The 6,005-nt window shown below is 46.4% G+C and overlaps 2 long non-coding RNA genes across 4 annotated transcripts in view; one reads left to right on the top strand and one right to left on the bottom strand.

The window, feature by feature from the left end:
- Nucleotides 1-1,952, top strand: part of LOC108446236 — a 19,494-nt gene extending 17,542 nt beyond the window's left edge. The window contains exon 3 of the long non-coding RNA XR_001861375.1: nucleotides 1,941-1,952. This is a non-coding gene — a long non-coding RNA (uncharacterized LOC108446236). The remainder of the gene's footprint in view (nucleotides 1-1,940) is intronic.
- Nucleotides 1-2,623, bottom strand: part of LOC103615502 — a 14,820-nt gene extending 12,197 nt beyond the window's left edge. For 2 of the 3 annotated variants that reach the window (XR_001861374.1, XR_001861372.1), the window contains exons 1-2: nucleotides 1,313-2,623; nucleotides 1,109-1,188 (exon numbers count right to left, since the gene is read on the bottom strand). This is a non-coding gene — a long non-coding RNA (uncharacterized LOC103615502). The remainder of the gene's footprint in view (nucleotides 1-1,108; nucleotides 1,189-1,312) is intronic. The other variant, XR_001861373.1, reaches the window with a different exon arrangement.
- Between the last annotated feature and the right edge of the window lie 3,382 nt (nucleotides 2,624-6,005).

Genomic DNA, 6,005 nt, shown 5'->3' with positions numbered 1-6,005 from the left:
CTGGGAACAAAGAGGGAGTTTGAAGATTTGCAGCTGTTCAGATAAGACCCAGAGAAGGGAGGTAAACTCTGAATTCTTTTAATCATAACATAACTGTAGAAGCTTGCCAATGTAAGTCCAATTAGGTAGAAGTAGAAATGCGCTTTGATAAGTTTTAAGCCACTTAAGAGTTAACAAGCTGGTATACTATATAAGTGCCTCTGGATTGCTAATAAACGGAGTTTTGCTCTTATCAACCATATTGGTTTTTGACTGCAAGTTTCTCCCCCCGCCAGAGTCCTTGAAACCCTTCCAACATACGCTTGCCCTGCAAACACAAACAGTGACTGACCTTCCTGTGGGAACCCCCTCATCCGATGTGGGGTGCTCTGCCACAGCTTTAATCCATCTGCATCTGAAAGAAAGCGATGACAAAACTCAAAGGGCTGCATGGTAACCTAACAGCTCCAGACATCTCATGTCAATGTAGGAATACCATCTTAAGCCCAACTAAGCGCTATATTACAAATTTCAATTTCCCAGGCTTTGTCATATCGCATCTATACACCAGACTATGCAGCAGGGCAGAGCAGCTCCAGACCAAACCCACACAAGCACCCATGACACAGGAAGCGACAAACAAGGTGATGCAATGAGGAGAGAAAACTCTCGGCAAGAAAAATGACCGCAAGCACATCAAAGGGCTAAATAAAAAGACATGCAACACAAGATGCCCAAAGGACATGGAATGCACAATAGACAAGTGAAATGACACGCACCAGGACTGCTCTGCCACACGCACCTCAGCATTATGATCTGAAGTGAAACTTTCCCTTCATGTGGCCTTAGGGGCCCCTTCTTGGGTAGCTCCATCTCTGAAGCTGACTCAATATTCCCTCCCAGCGAGCCCCGACCCGACACCCCGCTTTCATCCTCTCGACACATCTATTGGATGTCCGGGAATGAGAATCCACCTCAGGCGTAAAAGAAGGCGGCCTCGCCGTCCTGGAAGCTCCTGCAGTCGCCAGGCTGTTCTCTCTTAGTCAGCTACAATAAAGAAAACCAAACCAAACATCAGTGCACGAACTTAGTGGCACCTCGGTCAGAACCCAACAATTCCACCGCTCACCGTCTCCTAGGAACGCCAGGGTTCTCGGGCTGCACGCTTCGGCCGCACTCCGAGGCTGTCGCCGTCGTCGCAGGGTATGCCTGGGTTAAGAGGGGACAAGGTGATGTGGCATTGCTGAAATTTGAGCAGACCCTCGCTCCTCCTCACTCCCTCCCCGACTTGCTGCAACTACTCAGCCATTGCCAAAGGCTGCCCGGACAGCACCTTTGAATGCAAAGGGTAAAGGCTTCATCGCAGAGTCCCGTAATACTTCTGGAGGGCTCACGAGGGTGGTGGGCCGGGTCTGTCAGCCGGTCGGCCAGGGGATGAAGCATAATACAAGCGGACTGCCTGGAACACAAATGACAATGGATGCTTAGAGCTGTACCAGAACTTGGCACCCGAGGAATAACAACCGGTTCTGTTCACCGCTCACCTCCCTCCATCGACCTTGACTGCTGCTCTCCAGGTTTACTTCCCGAGTAAAATAAAGACAAAGAACAGTGCTGTAACATAGCCATGGCTGCTTTGTCTGAGGTGTGGCTTGGGTGGCTAAGCAAAGCTAAAGGCGACCTGTAAAGTCTTCTTTCTACTCCACCTACCCCCCAGTCTATTCCACAGGGCAGAGCAATTCCAGGCTAAACACAAACTCAAACAACACATTATGCTACAAACAGTGTGACGAGGATAATAAAAAAAGCTCTTGGGGAGAAGAATGATGGCAAGGGCCGAGATGACACTAAAAGAGATGACCAGTATCATGGCAGCAGTGAACAGAGGAGGCTCTAGAGAGCAGAAGACAAGACTGTAACAGAGTGACCTATTATAAGAACAGTCGGTCACAATAATCAAGATGGCTACAAGACAATGGTACGTTCAGAATGCTCCCTATATCCTTAAAATCGTACAAGCCCCAGGACATTACAACTCACAGCTGGAAAGGATGAATGGCAATACAGCTGGGAACAAGGCCTCAAAAGACATCCAACTCAACGCTACTGAGATGCGGCCGAGCCCACCAGTAAAAGGACAAATGATATTGGCATTGTGCCAAGAAGCACAAACATTTGAGAACCTAGAGATGACAGCTCACATTTGCAATAAAGTCCTCAAGGGGAAAAGGCAGAGATAGCTGATCCAAGGGATCCCAGAAACCCACTAGACAACACAACACACTAGACAACGCAAGACAGACTGGAGCTGCTCTGCACACTCTACAGTTACAATCAAGAGTAGAGCCACTGCCTTTAGCTGTCCTAAGAGGACCCTTAGAGGACATCCCTTACCCCACACTAATTATTGAATCTCTCCCAGGAATTTCCACCCTGTTATCATCCCATCTCCGAGTCAAAGCCCCCAACTTATCTTTCAGACGACCAGCGACATGAATCCACTTTGGATGCAAAATGAGTCCTCCTTGGCCGTCTCGGAAGGTCCCGTGATAGCCTGGTTAGGCTCTTAGTCAGCCAAGATAAAGAAAACCAAAATCAATGCACAAGTTTAGTGGCATATGGGCCAAACCCCAGCAACTCAGCTACTCACCCTCTCCTAAGTGTGCCCAGGTCCTTGAGTCTCCAGCTTTGTCCTGAGTCAAAAGCTGTGGCCATTATTTCAATGGACACTTGGGTTAGCGAGGAACAAAGTTATGTGGTGTTTCTGTGACCATGGTGAATGCATTTCTGTGCTTTAAGACACGTAAATGCATCTGCTGTGCTTGAGGAAAAACCTTCAGGGGCCCCAAATGGATACCTTTTCCCACCATGTGGCTTTCAAAAGCCCTCCTCGCTATTCTTAAACCGGTTACCCTGCTCACAGTCCCTCTCCTGGACATAACTTACCTATCAGAAGCCTCAGTTTTGGATGTCATCCTTGACATGGGGCAGGTCTATTTTGTGACACAATGAACATGCTGAATAAATTTGAAGCTTCATACTCAATGCAAGCTGGAAGTTACAATGCTCCTAAAAAAAAACCAAGAACAAAAACCAAAATTACAAAAGCACCTTGCCACCCCTGAACGCTCAACCCAAAATCATAAGCTTAAATACTCCCTGCATTTAAAGCTATCCTCTTCTAGGTGTCTTCAAAGCTTCTATTGCTTTAGAAGCTAAAAGCATCTGCTGAAAAAAAAAAAAAAAAAAAAGCTGAGATAAGATGAAGGACCCCTCCCTTTGTTGAAGTGAGAAGAGAGCTCTTACCCCACTCCATCCCAGAGAAGGAAGGAGCCCCTTTAGCAAAGGCTGGGGTTAATATACCCCTGACTGGGCCCGCCTCTCGTTCCCATGATGCCCAGGAAAAGGGAGGAGGCAAATACCACAAGGTATAAAAGCCCTCAGAGGAGCTGCTGCTGTTTGGTTCCTCTAACTTAAATTCAAGTTGAGTAAAGGGCTCAAAAGAGAAGAAAACTTCTTCAGGGAAATGATGATGCTTTCTTTTTTTGCTTTTACTTTGAGCTGAAGAGCAGATGAATGGTAAGACATAAAATTTTGTGTTTTGGCAGCACGGCTAGATAAGTGCAATAATCTGTTGTTAACGTGCATAATTATTCCTTAGTGATTTTGGTTAAGTAGGGTGGAGAAGAATAGTAATTACATGAATGATGTAACCCTCCTTGGGACCTCTAATAAGGGCTATATACCTTATAAATAAAAATAAGAAGAACTAATAGACTCCTGGGTGGTGTTGGGGTTACACCTGTGCTGGACTTGCTCCTCTATGACATTTGGTACTGGGGCGTGGGTAGGAGTACCCTGAAATACAGATTTAAACCCTCAAAATGCTCAAAAAGGGAGAGCTTCCTTCAACGGAACCCCTTAAAATGAGGGAACACAGAGGGTGTTTACCTTTACTTAATCCAATACAATGGCAAATAAATGGCTTCTCCCCTTTAACTTAACTCCCTAAAATACAAGAAAAAGAGGTGTTTTCCTCACTTTAAATATCTCAAATGATGGAAAAGGGGGATTTTTACCTTGATTCAAATGCTTTAAAAGGCAGGACGACTGGGCTTCACCCTCAATTTAAGCCTTAAGATGATGCAAATGGGGGAGTTAGCTGTAATTCAAGCCTATAAAATAGCATCATCAGTGTTTTCCCCTTCCCTTTAAACTGGAAAATAATGGAAAATGGGGATTCCCTGTCAGTTGATATCCCTAAAAGCATGGAAGAAGCAGGGCTTCCTTTAATTGTTACCATTAAAATTGTAAGGGAAGGGGTTTCTCCCTCAATTTGAACACAGACAGTTAGGGAAAAGGAATATTTTCCCCTCAATTTAAACCCTTTTTCTCCTAGTAACCCTATTCTTTTCTGTGGGCTCTGGGGAGGCAAGATGAAAGGGGAGAGTTGAAGGTTTTACCCCTGGGACCCCACACGTTGGCCCCACCTGCTCATGTGCTGCCCCTTGGCAACAAGGGCTTTTCCCTGGGCATTTTCTTGAAGTGATGCTGTCTGTGCCCAGGTGCGGCTGGCTGCTCCCCGGCCCCTGCTGGATGCTCCAACCGCTGTCCCTGATGGGGACGCCGGGGATGCCCCCATTGGCCCCTCTGGACTAGCAGCTCCCTGCACAGGTGTGCCCGGGTAATGCTCTGAAAGCAGCTGGCCACACCTGGAGCTGCCACACCTCAGAGCGAGGGGGTGAAGTGGAGAAAGGTCCTGCCGGTCGTTCCCTCCCCTACATGGGCCATTGTCTGCCCCTGAAACACTGGGGTGCTGGGCTTTCCTTTCTGTGGAAAAGGACTGGCTTTCTTGTCCGGATGCCCGTGGCCAGAATTGGGATCCTGCCTCCAAGACTTCTCAATGCCCTAGGTTTATAATTACCGAGGAAATTTCCCACAGATCGTAAGCGATCACCAGCAATTTTTCCTCTGCAATTGTTACCAAATTGTGTTTCTGTTGAAGCATTTGACAGTTCCCTTCAGGGGCCAGGGATTTGACTGGGTTTTTTATGGCTGATCCTGACAGGCCCAGACCTAACCCGAGCACCTCTGTCGCTGGTCCACCCTGAATTTCAGTGAAATATTAATATATTTTATAAATACTCCCTTTGTTTGCCTGCTACTCAGTCTTTCCCTGTCCATCCAGGGAGCAGATTTACTCCAGCCTTTGTTCTTGACTGCAGCTCTGCGGCCCAAATGCCGGTTCTCACAGACACAATCTAAGTGGGAAATTGCTACGAGTGTTTGCTTTTAAACAAAAAGTAAAATTCTTATTACATCTGGCTGTATGATTAAAATAAATATATGGATTGATGGTCATCAGGGGAAAGCTTTTCAGAGAAGAAAATACTCATTTTGGTAGCACAGGTTCCATTTTGACAACATCGCATTCTTTTGGGTTTGGGAATCCTGCCCATATGAGAGATCTGAAAATCGGTATTTTGCGATTTGATATTTTGAAATTGGGACGTTTTTATATTTTGGAACTTGACGTTATGGTGTTTTGAAATTGAGTCATTTTGGTATTTCTGAACTCGCTGTTCTGGTATTTTGAAACTGGGTTACTTTGGTATTTTGGAACTTGGGTTAGGTTAAAATTCTGATATTTTACATCTGAGATTTTGAAACCTGGTTTTCTTTGGTATTTTGAAGTTTGGTTTTCTATTATTTTGAAACCGGTTTATTCTGGTATTTTGGAACTGGGTTACTTTGGTATTAGACCGCGGCTGCCGATGCAGCCTGGAACAGTGCCGCTAAAGCAGACTGGCCAAAAATCTCAGATGCGCGAGGCAGAAACATGCGTGCTGTGCGTGAAAAGAGGGGCGCGTGAGGAGCGCTAGGTCGGTAAGTACGGACGTTCGAGACCCAGGTGATGGCACCTGAAGCCCACGATACTTGGCTACTTGGGTAAAAAGAGCTACGAGGCCATCAAGACGTGAGGAAGGCCCGTGACACGGCACACTGGCGTTCAGCAGCACAGCGGC

The sequence above is a fragment of the Corvus brachyrhynchos genome, unplaced genomic scaffold, assembly GCF_000691975.1.
Source record: "Corvus brachyrhynchos isolate BGI_N302 unplaced genomic scaffold, ASM69197v1 scaffold150, whole genome shotgun sequence".
NCBI lineage: Eukaryota > Metazoa > Chordata > Aves > Passeriformes > Corvidae > Corvus > Corvus brachyrhynchos.
Note: the sequence above shows the minus strand (reverse complement) of the source record. Positions and strands in the feature narration are given on the sequence as shown.